The 17,801-nt window shown below is 33.4% G+C and overlaps 1 protein-coding gene across 4 annotated transcripts in view; it reads right to left on the reverse strand.

The window, feature by feature from the left end:
* Positions 1-17,801, reverse strand: part of exp (expansion) — a 248,645-nt gene that overhangs the window by 153,511 nt on the left and 77,333 nt on the right. Inside the window, exon 1 of one of the 4 annotated variants that reach the window (XM_089648898.1) lies at positions 3,762-4,226. The exons of the other annotated variants lie outside the window; for them this stretch is intronic. The gene's annotated coding sequence lies outside the window, so the exon portion shown is untranslated. Of the gene's footprint in view, positions 1-3,761; positions 4,227-17,801 lie in introns of those variants that run through there. 4 annotated transcript variants of the gene reach the window in all.

Raw genomic sequence — 17,801 nt, forward strand, 5'->3', positions numbered from 1 at the left:
AAATACAAATAAGTATTATTATGCATGACAAGCAAATTGTAAATGGTTCAAAAATATTAAACGGATTATTTTTATCCAAAAATCAACTTCAATCTGCGCCAATCAATCACTCAGTGGTATATTATAATAATCTCAGTTTTATTTCTTGTTCTATATAATCAATAGGAATCAGTTTCTCCGAAACCATATTTTAAAACGGAAGAATGGTTCATTTATCAAGTCCATAAAAGAAATTAAAATAAAGAGCCAAAACTTGAGAAAGTGCGAATTGCGCTTTCATTTTTTAACAGCTGAAATCGTGATCAGTTAACACGTTTTATTATTCCCGCGTAAAGCTAAATATATAAATTAATGTAATATTATTTATTGCTTAGAATGTACCTTTGGTTTAGAGGTGTAATATTTACGATCACGAGTCAGAAACATACAATTATTGCTAGATTATTAGGTTCAAAAGTTTTTAATGCCCATAAAAGATCATTTTATTTCTCGTAAATATCAGTTTCACATTTTCGCTTCTGAGTTTCCGTATATTCTTATGGAAGGTTGATCAACTATCTAGAGGTTTTTTTCTGATTGAGCTTTTTTTTTTATAGTGAATACCTCACAAGAGTTCCAACTGCTCCCGGCTGGAGCCAGTGAGACTATGGCATCCCCAATTGGGGGATGTTGTGAGGCTGAAGGTAAGTGGGGAAGGGAAAGAGGAAGGTGGGGAAGTACCTGGCTATTCAGATCTAGTCACTAAACACGGCTAAAGCCATTTGGAGCAACGTTTCAATTCTGAATGGTGGTCTTACACCAGGGCGATACTGGTAGTATCTTCCACTCTGGAACGCGCCGCAAATATACTATATATTATTTTAATTAATTAATTGTGAAATAACACAAATTAATCAAATAAAGCTATTCGGGTACCTATTGGTACTAGGATTTGTGTGATGGAAATGACATATTGACAGTGATAGTAAAATAAACATCAACGCCGCGCCGCCAGGAGAAGTAATTTCAAAAAGGTTAAAACAAGTACAGGAATATCAAGAAAAACACACGAACCGCAACAGAAAATGAATGTTCTTTGACAAACATAATGCTGGGATACAAATCAAATGAAAAAATGCGGTTGAGGGAATGACACCCTACCCACGGCATTTTTGTCCTTAACGTACATTTTTTTATAATGACCAAAACATTTGTTTACTTTTTTGGTGACTCTTTTTTTACCTCTCAAAAAACACAAATTCTGCAATCACAATGACAAAGGCAATGTTCTCCAAAAATGAGCAAAACATTACCGTCCTCAGTTAGATCGTGGATTTTTCATTTATAGCCTTTTTGTCTAGCAATTTTTGACGTGCAAGGAATAATCAATATGTTTCCTGGAGTATAATACGCGTTAAATCAACAATCATGCGCCTAGATTTCAGCTGGACTTTATATATAGGCATTGTTGCTTCATTCTTGCATATATGTAAGTGCCCACGAAGTCTGTATTGTATGTATGTCTGTTGTATCAGCAAGCCCAAGTAACTCTCTGTGTACTTTCTAAACGGGTAGTTGGTGAGTTTATACATGTCTCTCGGTGTATCGGTTTTCCATACACGCTTCTGCGGAGTAATTAATATTCTACTCGAAATCTATCAAATGCATGGGCTATTTTTCACCTCGGTAACTACTTACAAAAACAATTATATTAGAATCCGTATATTGAAATATGTAATTGTTTTATTTTGTTTTAAAAGGGTGTTTTTAAAACTAAAACTTAAATAAATGATGGCAGGTCCGCAGTTAAAATTTTGCTTACTGTACAAATATATTAATCAAACCAACATTAAAGCAAAGAGTGCTTCTGAAGCTAGCAGACAGATCAAAAAAAATGTTGTAAAATAAAATATCCTTTTAATTGGATTTAACAAATGCATTCCGAATGCTGTTTTGGCAGAAATAATAAATGAGAGATGAGACGATATATTTCGAAAATTTATTAAACGTTTCGTAAAACAGTAAAAATACAAATATTTATACCAGTTTACGAATCTGTACGTATATAGTTTGATCAAGTTCAGGTTTCTGATGCCTTTAATTGCTTCAGTGCTTTTCGGTGACCATCGATCGACTCAAGTTCATCGAAGCTTTCGCTAATTTATTTGCTAATTTTCACTGACCGTGATTTTTTATCGCATCTGACGTCTACACGGAAAGTTAATTAATTCTCAGCCGAGAAATTAAATTTGATTCCACCAAGACTGATTGACAACAGTCTCAAATCAGTTTGACTCGGCGTGCTCAATGAGTAAATTCGGGCCTAAGGCCACCATGACAACAGTCAACAGTATAATGTAGGTAGAAGACTTTATTTTAATATAATATCAGTTGATTTTAATGGATGTGAATACTGACGCAAACGTCGTGCGAAATAAAGTAGCCGGCTACCTGCAATAACAATGAAGTAAGTTCTATCTAACCTGCCATATCACGTGTAGACCGTAGTGAGAACACGGTGGCTGTTACGACACGCGTCATTGTAATACTTGAGAAATAGAAGATTAACAAAGAGAAAATTATATCGAAAAGGACTCACTTATGTAGAAAGTGTTCAATCGCATTGTAGTTCCGATAAACGCGCATGAAGCAAAATATACATATTTTTGCAATATTGTAAAAAGCATCGGAGAGTTTTTAACAACCTATAACGTAACCTAACGACATTTCATCTTACTAATAATGCTCAAATTTGTAAGTGAAATGCTTCCATAGCCTCAGACTTGCCCCGACGAGAAACATTGCTTTAAATGCTCAAGTATAGTGACCAGATATGAATAGTCAGGTACGTGAATAAAACTGCCAAATAACCAAAATGCCTGCCTATAAACTTTTCAAAAATGGGGATGTTAACATAAAAATAATTTTCGATAATACAGTTGCTACTTTCTCGATAGATATATGTGGTAATTAATGGTACCTATTTAATTAAAAAATATAAAAAATCATTTTATTAAGTATTTAGGCGTACAATTCCCAGGACATTCAGTTCAACATCAATTGGTCCGCCCAAATTCCTGTTAGCGCCGAACTGAATTCATTATAATTGCTTGAGTTAATGTAACGTAATCTCAAGGTTCAGTCCGTACTCTGCCGCTTAACTTTCTCGGCTATTATAGAGACGCAAGGCTTGGGCCTGTTGGAATTCAGGATATGGAATATGTTGGCCACAAGGACGTCTGCATAGATTGGGCGTTTGATACTGTAATTACTATAACAATGCTAACGGGTACTTAGGTATGTGGAATGCTGTCCGTAACATACACAATTGCAGCCAAAGAAAATATATAGCTTTAAAGAGAAGGGCAGTTTTTGTGTTTTATCCTCGAGGGGTAGATTACTGACTACGCATGAAAATATATTTTTTGTCATTAAAGCCTAAAGAAAACAACTTTTCTTTAACAAGTACTGTTGAAAAATCAGTTTGTGTGAACGTACACCAACCTTCCAGAGGTTTGTGTGAACGTACACCAACCTTCCAGAGATTTGTGTGAACGTACACCAACCTTCCAGAGATTTGTGTTAACGTACAACAACCTTCCAGATGTTTAATGAGCATGAGGTATAATATAAAATACAATCAACGCAGCCAAGTAACTTTAGTAAAGACTCGAACTACATTTTTTCGATAAAACAAATGTTTACTATTTCGTCATATTCACAATCTTTTTCAATTTAGTTTATTTTTAGCCTAGTATATAAAATGAATTAAAAATTCTTACCGATTATTTGAGAAAAATTTCTTGACGCAAGCTGCTTTTTCGTGTATCTATCCTTAATACTTGTATTGTCACCTGTCAAAGCACCTTTAAACGATTTTTTTACAAAATACCGACGGCACACATCTGTTGCACAAAAAAGTCAATAATAGTTTTCAAGCCACACTAGCTCAATATATATATATTTAAGTTAGTAACACCCCATTCACCCTTCATAAATGAGAGTTCAATATGTTCGAAACACCACGAAACACACGCACTTCGGAATCGATGGTTCAACTAGTAAATACATGTAGACTTTCACAATTTCAGGAAATATTTCAACGGTTTTGAAAAAAATCACTGAATAAGGTATGTACCGGGAAAGCGGGTGAACTTCGCGGACGGGTTTGTATGATTGCTTATTTGGGATACGCACTTCGATGGCTTTCGAGAGCCTACGCGGCGTTAAACGGCCTGCCCGGGCGACTGTCAGAGCGACACTGAAGCTAGCCGGGTGGGGCGATTGTAGCGGGCGCCGCGCTTTTCCCCCACCGCGACGCCGCGCCGGTCTCAGCGGTCGAGCGCGCAGCACGGTACCTACGGCCTTTTCCTGCCTGCCCTGAACGGCGTAGGCAGGGACTCCCGGCTGTCCCACGGGTATTCCGCGCGGAGACAAACTCGCAATTTGCGCTCATATATTCTTCTAGGATCTTTGAAACTTTCAACTTTAAATGTCATTATAGTGACTAATCGCATTTCAATTTCGATCAAGATTAGTTGATAATACCAAAAGTACCTACAATATGTTGTTATGATTAAAGTTAAGACAGCAATCATTAAAGCTTTTTATGATATTTGCAACATTGTTTGATTATTTTTAAGAAAACTGACAATTTTAGGTTAAACATACTATAGTGTACTGGCGAAGCCCCGTGAAAAATCACAGGATATTAAAATTTCAATGTTGAAAGTAGGTAAGTACTTTATGGCTTGTCTGAAGTATTCTTCACAACAGTTTCAATTTCGAAAATGATCCTTAACTTCATAGCAAATTTAAGTTCTAATAAAAACTAACGAACGTACATTACAGCCTACCGAAATTATGATATTTGATTAAACCTGGAACTCTTTGAAACAATTACCTCACATTTTTCATTAAATCATCATGGTTTGTGGAAGTTGCTGTCGCAGCTTCTATACTCCTTACGTAAATAATACTTTTCCTCAATTTAACTCATTAACACGTAATACCCGGAGGTTGAAAATGAAACACATGCGGCGGTGGTGGGTCCAGATTGACCCGGCTGAAATGATGAAATTAAAAGGCTTTTTATGCATTTTTCGTTCATATTCTTACTTTTATATGATATTATTGTAGTTCCTCATTAACTCATAACATATCCCCTGTGTTTCTTGTATGAACATGAAAGTTTTAGAAATTAGTGTTCCGTAAATTTTGCGGTTCGTCGATATACAGCGGCGCGGACATCCCGCGCAACAGCTAATCAACGACTGAATCGAAGACGGCCCCGACGGCCGATCCGGGTGCCGGGCGATGGTCAGGGGAATGAGGAGGGCAGCGCGGGAGAGGGGGACAGGAAGCGTTCGTCAGCGGAAACAAACATTTTTATTTCTATAATTATTAAAATTTTCGATGGTGTGCATTTACAAGAATATCGTGTATTATTTAAAATACCAGAAATAAATCACGTATTTGATAATTTCCTTGTGGCTGTACCTCTAATAGAAAGATGTGTAAAGAGAAAATAAATTCAATTTATAGCCATATTAAACGATGATTGCTTATGCAAATATTAGAAAATATTATATAATGGCATTCAAATTCAAGTTGAGTATTTACTTCCTCACACATTTATTTGTCACAATTAAAACCATTGAATGACACACATTAAAATATACTAAAACTTTTATTTTTCAATATAACAAATTTAAATTAACAAATTTCCTTTAAAAAAAAAGGAATAAAAGCAATATTCTAAATACGAAAATACAAAAATGATTCGACGATTAATAAAATTTATATACATACACAAAACACCAAATGGATTTATTATTACAAATTCAGCGGCAAAATAATTATATAGCACTACCAATTATAAAAAGTTTAACAGTTTTTTATTAGTTAAAATATATTAAAAATGCTAAAATTCACAAAAATAATTCATCGATATATTATATCATTCAATAAATGTCATCGAAACGTATATTGCTAAAAATATAGCGGAAGCGATCTCTAGATAAAGCGGAGGGGAAAAAATGCTGCCGGAATAAATCCTCGGTAGTCCAAAGTTCGCTTAGTTCTAACTTTCGGCCGTGATTTCTTCCTGAAGCCAAAAGAACTCCAAAAAATGCATACATTTCTGTCTTCGTAATGTTAGGAAAGCTGGAATTTTTCGGATTGAGCTGACAGAATTTATTCGTATTTTCAATAATTTCCTCCACCATTTCATTTGAAATAAACAAATCAAAAGCATCTCTGATGGATACTATGTTCTGGCTACCGTTTTTCAATCCAGGGGTAGAAGAAATAATGTTATGGCTTCTGGTACGTAAGCTGGCTGGTTGCGCAGAATTCCATTGGAATCCGGAATTCGACACGTATAAATGTTGATCTGCAACGGATTCATTCGAATTTCCTACACTAACTTCATTATCACTTCCATTTCCACTTTCAGATATTTCCTCTAGTAATATTTCTTCCGGATCACTTTCAAATTCTGGATCTAATGTTTCGAATTCCAAGTCGCCATCATCACTGATCTCACTGTTCGAACTGTTAAGTAGCTTTTTGATCTCATTATCAGATAAATAATTTTGCTTTGCCATTGCGTTCGTACGCTACGAAAAAAAAATTAAAACAAAGTCACAAACAAAAATCACAATACTAGAAATGTGCCCGAATGGTTGACAACATCTGCGCGGGACTTTGAGAGACAAAGACGGAAGGACAGAGCGAGAGATATGCTGTTTCGTCGGCTGCTCGAATTCAACTGAGAAGAAATGAGTTTTTGCGTGTTTTTAAACACAATTATTCTTATAACTTTTTTAAAACGTGTCCGATTTTAATCATTTTTGAGTCGAAATATGGGTAAATATTTGATGAAAGAATAGACAAAAGGAAATTAGCCTAAACGAGATATTTGCGGCAAAATCTTTTTTTTTAAAAACACTGGGTCAAACCAGACCCACCACCGGAGTCGAGGTGTTAAAAAGCATGCCATTATGGTGATTGGTTTTTTATTTTATTTTCACCTCGGTTTGTCATTATGTTTAAAAACATAGTATACATGTATTTCTTATTTAAAAGAGGTCTCGCAGACATATGCTGATATGGATTGTTTGAATCATTGACAGGTTTTTTTTACCAAGTAGTTCCCCGGGCACTCGATTTGGAGGTGATCGGTTCATTGCCAGTTCGAAGTATTGCTTCTGTCCTTTGTTGAGCTTAACCTTACTAAACTACAGCTGCCATTAAAATTATTATTACAACAATAAAGAAGATTCCTCTACCTTGTCAGTAGTTTGTAAGCTCTTTGATCCTCCCACGGGAACTTTATTAGGTGATGTTAAGGTCTTTGGTTCAATGTCGTACATTATATAAATTTATCAAAATTAAAGTATTAAGCAACTCTTTTGCTTTGAGTAGTATATCCGCTGAAAAAACTTCCTGATTTTTGCTGCGTTAAACACATACATACAATCATGCTAATGTTATTCTAATTCAAATAAATTGGTTAATTTCAAAATAATAGTTTCCTTGATTTATTTGAAATTCTGACCGGTTGACCGAAATTCTGACCAGTCTCATGAAATAAATTTAAAAAATTACTGCAATGTAAAACTCATATTATTTCTACACAAACTGCATGATTTTACTAGTGACAAGTCTTTCGCTGAAAAAAAAACGGTAAAATAATTGATCTATTATTCACATGAAGCCATATTGGGAGATTTGCACATAATGTGGGAAATATGCCGACTATGGATTGACCCTGACTCAGTCTAATAACGTTTACTTGCATTATTCAAATAATTTCTTGTTCTCATATTGTTCTCGGACTACTTGGTGGCATAATTTGTAGTGGCTCGACGGTGGAAAGGTTGCTAGTGAAGAGAGGATTATCCGCAAATGCGTTGTTAACAGATCGATTGTCATCTCTAATGCGCAAAACGTAGGTATAACTAGTCTTTACTATAGATGTTTCTATGGAGCCTGGCAGGAACTTGCAGCAATGATCCTTTGCACGTACTCGGAGGACAAGAACGGAACACCCATCTTAGTCATTGAGGTGAGCAGCTTTCGATCTAGTTATTATTTATCAGCACGCATTTGAGTTGAGTTATTGGCTTTCGTTTCTTCTATCCCATTTAATCTGGGCTTTTTTAAATTCGTAGTATTTTTTTTCGTCTTTCTGACACTTGTTTAACGCGCCTGTAACGTCACCCAATAGTGTGACTATGAAAATATATTATCCCTAGTTGAATACAGTGCGGATAGGGGAGCTCCTATGAGGTGAAAGATTGAAATTTATATTTCTTCAGTTTTAAATTTATGTTTGTTGAGCTATGTAGTTTTTACTTCTGAGTCAACTTTTCAAACATTGGAAATAATAAAATATTTATCGTGATAATCATAAATCACAAGTGAGAAAACTATAAGTTTACACGGCGATAAGAAAGTCATAGGGATTGGGTTTTTTTTAATAAAACTTAGCCTTCCTTAGATGATAATTTCATATAAAAATGTACTAGCTGAAGTAAGCTGAAATCTGTTTAATTTAATGAAAGCTGTTTAATTATTTCAGACGGTAATTTTCTATTATTTTGGAAGTTTAATGTACAAAATTTTATGAATAAGTAATAACATTTTGCTTTAAGGGCCAGGAAAAGAAGATAGGGTTGTTTTTTTGAAATCTAATACAGACAGTGACCTTTGTCTTGTTTTGAAGATCAAGTCTCCAACATTATGTCTATCTCGAAATAAAATAATAAAAACTCCGGGACACTCTTCATTACATATAATATTATATCGGAAGATTTATGTCATGTATATATATCATTCCTAATTGTTATTACTCGTGTATTGGCATAATATTATTATGCATCTAGTTTCATAATAAATAAGTAATGGGCTTAGTGTGGGTGGAAGAAAAGGTTGGGCCGAATACGGAAACTCTGCTACATATTATATTATCCTTGGTGATGAACACACAGCGAGGAAGGAACGAAATGTCAAGAGCTTTTAAGGTAGACGGACGTGACAGCCCCAAAGGTGTATCGACATACGAGCATTTGACGTGAGAGTAGCGAAGGCTCTATGTTTGGCACGACATAATGATTTATTTGTATTAATGAAGGATTTCTCCGATCAATGAAGAAGATTTCAAAGATCTGACAACGATTTGTTAATTGGATTTGTGAAATTGATTTACGAGATCCTAAGTTGTGACCGTAATATAATTTAGAACAATACATGTTACATTGGAATGACGATGAGCGTGCTTTAGAAGTCACGAGTGTGAATCTTAGATTGGGTTCAAGTATGTTAAAACTTCAAATAATAAAATTTGTTTGCACAACATTCTCAAGGGTGGAAGGCATGTAATTTTAAAATAGCTCTGCTGGTTGATCACCGTTCTTCGAAATTATTGTTCAACATTCATTTTACGCTTCTTCTTTACATTCATCACTTCCTTTATTAATGTATTTATTAACGCCCTATTTAAGCGAAGTCTAACCAAAATGTTGAAAAATGGATACACTAAAGGTCCAATTTCCTGTTAACCTTCAGAGAGTCAAAGGTCAGGCTATACGATGTTTGTTTTCTTAATACGATAACCTATATTAGATTATTTAGGTTACATGATCATTAGTAATCAATAATTGCGAAATATTTACTTGTCATACGAGGATACGAGGAGTGACTTACAGCTTGATCGTATGAATGATTGGCACACACTGCATTCGTTCCGCTATATTTAGATGACAATTATAACAATTCCACATTGTTGGTGACAAAGCCACTCGTTGTAGTCCGGAATTCATTCAAGTGTGTGTTTACTCCATGCATTTGCCATTCATTCAAGAATCCAGAACCTACTACGTTATTATTAAATGAATCATTTTTTAACTTGTACGTATCGATCGTCATTTTGATTACATCATCGAATTTTCTATGACGCTTTAAAGATGACTTCAATTTTGGCGAACCGGTTTGCATTTCGCCAATGTCTCTAGACCTGTGAATAGACCTTGAAAATATGTAATTGATACTGTATTTCTTTTCGGCGTTCAAACTTTTTAGTCCGAGATCGAACGATATTTTTACAAAATCATAATCATATTTTAATATTTTATTGTAATATAATTTATAGATCATCGAGAGATATATTATGTACCGATCCGAAAAGTTAAAATTAAAAAAAAAATACTAAGGCTCTATAGTAAGCGTTCAATTAGAAGTAAAAATGATTTGAAAGGGAGATATGTAATTACGAATGTTAAAGGAAACGCGCGAATATTAATAAAAAAGGATTATATTTAATAGGTATAAGCGAAAATATTTCAAAATGGTTTATTTAAAATAAAATAAAATCTCTCGACAAGTGTATAGCATATAATAAGTAGCATTTTAAAGAAACACTAATTTTTTTATTATAATATGTTAAATAATAATCAAACAAAATATATTTTTAATAACTTTCGGGGTTTTATTTCATATTATGTATAACTTTTTTCGGGTCGTATAGCACTCTATAAGATCAAAGAAAATATGTTATAAATAGGTAGAAATTCGGAATGTGGGGTCTTACGAACTCCTTGACAAATTTTTAACTAGCAGTTCAATGGTAATTTATTGTATCATATAACAATAAAAAATATGCATGTAAAAACAATTTAAATTCTGGTAACAGCTAAAATTTCGACTTGTCTTATTTTTTGAAAATTAAATAGTATTACACAGTTGCGTTGACAGAAAAGTTGAGAAAATTTTATTCGAGATTTTTTGCTGCTTAAGACAGTTATATTTCTGCTTTACTCTTTGTAAAGATTTGAGAAATTAATTTAATTTAAACATGAACCAAATGATCACGATTTTATACACACGATTAGAATGTGAAATAAGTATGATATTATTTGTATCATTAAAACGATATCACGTTATTGAAGACAGAGAGAGATCTCCATTAAAGTGACTGGATAGGTTAATGTATTAATACATTCTACTGAGAGATTAGGTGCATGTGTACCGAGAAGCAGCTGCCATTTTAAGATTGAATAATGAAACATATCACAGAAGAGGCGGAAGTTTCTCCACGTAATGTACCTTATAAGAACATTGACATCATTCTTGTTCTTGTTAATTAATAAGAAACGTAACTTTATTACTTATCACATAAGTTATATAAAAAAACAACGAGCATCATTAAAGGCCCATTAATTACAAACTCACGTTGACTAAAATAATGGATTGAAAAATAACTTTTCTAAACGAAATAGTAAGGTAGGTACATAGATCCGCGAAAATCATGTGATATTATAATTGTTATTTATCGAAATAAAAATTGAAATGACTTGAAATTGTCAGGGCCGAGAATCGAACCTCGATAAACTGCTCGGAACGCAACTATGCTGACCATTTATTACACAAACAATTATTGTAAGACCGGAGGCATAAATCAATTACACCAATGTACTGAAAATAAGAAAAATTGATATTTTAATTTTTTTTTGTTTGTGCATTGAAATTATATTGTTTAATTAATTAATTAATAATAATACTGAAAAGATAAAATGAGAGGATTGAGTCTTTGCCCGAATAAGCACAATTTTCCTTACTTTACGTTAAATCACTTGAACTTTTTAAAATATCGAAATAATTTTTTGAAATGGTTAACAATTTCATCAACCTCTCTCGGGCCTAGGAGTCGAAATGCAAATTAAAATGATGGTCTAGTTTGGTAAAATTTTATTGTTTATAATTTTTAAGTATTCTCTGTTTAGTGCAATATAAGTAATGAAGGAAACATTAATTTGTTCATTGGTCAAACAGGTCAAATATGCAAAAGCCAGTTTCAGTGTACAACAAAATATCGCACGTTACAAATACAAAGTCAATATTTTCTTTGTTTTTGTTTTACTGCTTTATTCTTCTGGGTGAACAGGAATAATTAATGAATGGTAATATTGATGACGGACTACGGCTTACATATTTGACTTCAATCGGGAGGTTCCCGCCGTACAACAAGAAATATTTATTTATATGGGTTTTTACGGTTCTTGCCTATATCGACGCTGCCGCCTGTTTAGGTTTTTATTGTGCCCCAAAATAAATATATTTATCGCTGTTGAATGCATATTATGTAAATCAATAAGGTAATGAGAAATTGCAGTGAAAAATGGGATATTCTACTCACTGGTCAAGATAATCTAATTTTATGTTGTAGGTCATAGGTACCTAACTGCCTAAAAAGGTGAGGTCATCAATCAATAAGCCTCAAAAAACGGCCATAACACCCAGACATTCATGTTCCGTTTTGAGTCCAAAGTTTTTGCCTAACCTTCAGAAGGTCGTAATATTTTAAAATGAAATGAATCTTTTATTATGCCCCATTACAGCTCACTAATATATCAAACAAAACTTTTTAATTTTCTTAGTCAGGTTGTTCTCGTTATGTTTTTTTTGCGGTGTCTATCGACGGTCCTTAATTTTAGTATAGAGCATATAGTATATAAGAAATAAATATCTTTAATTACAACTAAATGCGAATACGATTTTTTAAGATCTGTTAGTAGATAGGTATATGTATTTTTATGCATGTTCGCTGTTTAGCTGTAAGAAGTCATTTTGAAACTGTGAAAGTCTGATAGAGTAAAAGACTCCAATTTGATATAGTTATTAGTATACAAATTTATAATGTTTGACATTTCTTTTGGAAATAGCAACAACAACAATAAAGGGCAGTAAAAAAACTTTTATTTATTATCTGAAATAGAACGCCAGTAAGTGACTTTATACTTTATACGTTCACAATGAATGTGAAAATAACCACACAAACCAAAACGTCATCCAGTTTTATACGTTATTCCAGGCGGCAGATATACCGTTCCACCGAAATTGGTCAAATTTCAACGTCAACCGCATTTTGTTTCTGCAGTTGGCATTTCTTGAGTATAATGGTTCAACAAGTGTTATTATTTCACTTTCCTCGGGTTCGGGCTCAGGTGGGGCCGTACGGTGTTCGTGACGTCACAGTCGTGTCGCTTAGCGTGACGGTAGACGTAGTGAGTAGATATGTGAGGAGTGTGAGGTAGTCGCTGGCTCAAGTTGCTCGCGGTGGCCGCGGCCGTTCCGAGGCAACCACTGTCCGTGACGTGGTGCTAAGTAGGTTAACTCGCCCCGCCTCTCTTTCTGTAGCTATGGCTGGTTTGTTGATGAAAGTTTTTAGAAAATGTAAAATTTTTATAAATCTAAGAAAAATGTTTTTTAAAGTTTAGTTACAAATTAATCGAATTTCCATTCTTCTAGCTAGATAATGTGTTTTCATACTAATATTTCGTCGTCCCAAAACCAAAAGTCAAAATTCAAACAATTTTTTTTCAGTTTAGAGCCCAGATCGCAGTTTTAAATACGATAAAAGTGCATTCGTGAAGCGAAATACATAAAAATCGAATTTTGCTAAAAATAATAATAATAATAATGTGAAAAACGTTTTTAAATTTTCATGCACCAAAACTGCGTATTATTTTGGTGCACTAGTGAGAATTACGTATATGATATGTATTTTTGAATATTGTAGACAGTTATTTCTGAGTATAGCAATGATACAGTGCTCCATATATTATCATTAAGTGGGCATAAATTCCTAAATAAGGATTGTGCCACAGCATCACCAAAGTCAAAATTTTAGAATACGAAAATTAAATCGAGCGAGAAACCTACAAACAGATTGAAAAGCTCTATACTACTCATAGATCAATTTCAAAGTGACGTAATAGAAAATAAAAAAGACAAAATTTGCATCTACCAACGTTAGTTGAGAATTATTTTCCCATAAACGAGTATTGACAAACGGAACTATCATATTCAACATCAACTTCACTTTCGATTTATAATTTGTTAATCTAATTACAAGATCAGGTTTTGTCAAGAAAAACTAGCGAGATCAATTATTTTACTTTTTGCGCATTTGATTTGATTTGATGAAAGTAATATTGCGGTTGAACTCGAGTGTTCAAGATCGTTTTGTTAGTTCATGAGTGGTTAAATAAAGGAGGCAAGGAAACCTTGCACTTTCAAGGAAGTTCACTGAACTACCGGAATGACAAATCATTCAAGTATATTTCCACAGAATATAATGCGTCAGAAGTCAATAACTTGTACTATAGTTGTTCCTTGTTGGATTTAAAAAAAGATTAAATATATTTTTTATTGAATAAAACCCGAATCCATTTTTATTTTTCTTCATTGCTACATTTTATAAATTAGGATCCGAAGAAAATGATTCATGATCGGGGTTCTAGTTCCCAAAAGGGTTAACCCAGTAAACTGGTTTTAATTCTGTATAATAGATATTCGTAATGCTAATAAATAACAAGAAGATTATCTGATATCAGCCACGTTTTGTTAATGATTTACCTTTTGGGATTAAGTCGGCCTCCGTTGTCGGTAGTTTGCAAAATCGATTCCCTTCGTAACACAGATATACAGAATAGGATAATATGGAAATATATTTTATCCTTTGAAATATGGGCCTTGGAAATCTAGTTTTTTTAATGTTGATTGCCAAGTTTGATCAACCTTACAATAAGTTATTTACAAGAATCGATTAAGAATATTGATAAATACATAGTAACGTAAAGCTGCAAAGATTATATCTTGCATTATTTTTGTGACACTTCACAAGAATCCGACAGTGGTAGTTGGACTATATCTAACCCGATGAGGAAATATTGTTGTATCCAATAAAATGAGAAAGGAAAGGAGAAGTTGAATTTCTAAGATACCACACAGGACAGGTGGGACAGATGTTCTAGCACAGCATTAGATGACAAAAGGAATAGTGATATTGAATGAAACTTAAGATTTATTTAATTACTATATTATCTTACCAAATGTTAAAAGATTTGAAATAAGAAATCTTATGCTGTAAATGGATTCATCTGTGGTACAAAATTCAAATTATAAAAGCTCAAGATATTTCAAGCGACAATACAAAGTATCTTCCACTCTGGAATGAAGTTCTCTAACATCTTCGTGGTCTCTTATTCGGAGTATATTTGCTGCTGCAAGGGGCATCTTTGAACTATTTTAGAGAATCCTTAAAATGTGTCTTAAATAATTTTTTACATATACACAGAAGACATAATATTCACTCTGTATAGAAGAAAATTCAATAAATATAGTATAAAGAAAAGTTCAGAAATATCAATCTATAAGTTAAAGTTTTTATCGCTCTACTATATTAAGCTTGTTAAACTAAAATAATGTGCATCGTGATTACCAAATGAATTATTATAAAATTTATCTGAGCTTCTGTTTGCCAGTTGTTCCCTAATTATTAATGTATTTGCTTGAATTATTCCGACGCTATTGCTGAGTCCTAACGAAACCTGCAGAGTTTCAGAAAATGTCTTGAAGGGATATATTAATATTGCAACCTTGACATTTACAATATTGTGATGTCACGAGATTGATGACTTTTGGGTCGAATCTGAAGCATTATAGGGACTGGAAGGTTAACTAAGACCTGTTTAGTTCCATTGTTATTCAGGTAGCTTCAAGGCATCAAATATATACGATGATCTCAGATGATTTACTGCACAAAGATGCAATTAAAAATACGAAAAGGCAAAATGTCGAATATTTGCGGTGACTTTGTGTTGGAAAAAAAAGGTTCACGGTCACCAGAAATATTTAAGTAAGGTTTTTTAATCGGATACCTACTAGTAGTGCAACCCGGTGTCGTTCAATTTTCAACGCTCTTTTTTAAAAATTTATTTTTTCCAACAGTCTTATTGAGTTCAAACTGGTGAAGTTAAACTAGTTATTTATTCTAGAAAAAACTATGAAAACGTCTACATTTTACTTTTAGTTTTCACAAAATATTATTTTGAAGCAGGTTTTCCCGTAATGCCCATCTGATAATATACATTCAGGTTGCTAGAGCTCACCATCTGTTTGGCTGATTAGACTAAAAAGTAGAATACCAATGAATAACAACACATTTAAAAAATATTATTAAAGTATCTACGTACCTACCTACTTATTCTAGTTTCGTTTTTATTCTCATTATTTTTATTCGAATTGCAAAAGTGTTAATAATTTTCAATGTTTCCTGTCACCTGTACATTCATATCGATCTGCCTAGACATTATGCTACTATGATTAACATTTCCTGACATTCATTTCATCACCAGCCGAGTCCGGTCGAATGCCGAATCCCGACTACCGAATGCCGACTGTTGGTTCAGTCAGTAAGCAAGTAAACGGCCTTGCTCAGATTTCATGCCGAAAGATGCAATGCGGTAAGGCGATTAATTCACCAGGGAATGGTAATCGCGCGATGTTTACAAATATTTGAAAGGGCTTCCGGTAAATTGAAATTGGTGGCTATTCGAATCGTGTAATCTTCTTTCTTTTGTAATGCTAAATTATTAGATTTGGGTTCAGATTTTTTGGCGAAACCGCAGTAAATGTCGATTAAAATCGTTAAAGCCTGTTTATCGTGGATTTTGTTACCATCTGTTTTTGGAACCGTTTGAGAAAACGATGTTGAAAGAATCACGGTTTTGTGAAGTACGAAGAAAAATTCATCGCTTATCTAGATAGGTACATATCCATAAGCTCCTCAGAGATAAGAATTTTAATCTATACGGTTGAGAGAGAAGCTTTTAAATTAAAAATTTGAGGAAGGGGTCATTTCTTATTTACAAGTTTCCCTTTCAAGCTACTTGTAGATGCAATATTGCACTTCCTCGGTAAACGTGTACCTGACAGGTGCATTTTAGCACTCTGCATAGATCAAAATATTTCAATTTTATTTATTACGCTTAAAATAGTTCCAAACATACATTTTTGTATTTTAATGTATACTTTACTTATTTGAAGCACGTATTACATACATAACTTTTACATTTATTTAATATATGTTTATTCTAGGTTCATAGTTAATTTCATTGGGAACTAAGCTGTCCACTTGGATGCCTTTAAAAGGAAACAGGTGCTTTGTTTCGTTATTTTTTTTAGCCTACTATTTTATTTTTCTCTTGAATGGTGTGTGTGGAAGTATGTATTGTAACGTAGTTTGTATCTAAAGTACGTTGGTAATAAATTGTTAAAATCTTTGCTATCGAAACGATCTCGCAGATGTCCAAATATCCATTCCTGACAATAGTTGTACAGTGAACACTTCACTATACGAAAAAAATATTCGTCTTCGTTAATCAGGTAATCTTTGTATAGAAAACTCTTAATTTTGGTAGACATACGTACATCTGAAGTTGATTTGAGATTTTAAGATTGATAGAGATTAAATTTTGGATTTAAGTGCCGTGTTACGCTTTCCCCTTCTTTAAGGCGAAACTATATGTAAAATCACTGTTTTCGATTAATTTTACTACGAAATCGACTTACATTATGAATTTAAGATAAAATATGCTTTGGATAAATTGAAGTTTTCGTATCGTTTCGCTTGAGTAGAATAAAAATAAACTTGTTAAATTCAATATTTTTAATTTGAAAATTATGAACGCATATAAGGATTGCAACAATAACATTTGGCTGTCATCAGTTGTTTTGTTTTGCTCTATCTAAAATTAAATTTTTACCATTCTTTTTTTGTTTTCTGGCAAAAAAAAGTGTAGTGTGTTGTGCCTTGAGGTTTCTTCTCCCTCCTGATCATCCAAGAGTCACTTTTCGCTGCTGATTTCCAGATATTTATAAACTTTTTTTACTTCTGTCATTTTCCATACTATTATTGTAGTTGTTTACTGTTGTGAATAATGGAGGAATATTTCCCTCCTGGACCCCCTACAAAG

Source organism: Hesperophylax consimilis, chromosome 3 (assembly GCF_061612785.1).
Source record: "Hesperophylax consimilis isolate HC1 chromosome 3, BYU_Hcon_1.0, whole genome shotgun sequence".
NCBI classification, from domain to species: Eukaryota; Metazoa; Arthropoda; class Insecta; order Trichoptera; family Limnephilidae; genus Hesperophylax; species Hesperophylax consimilis.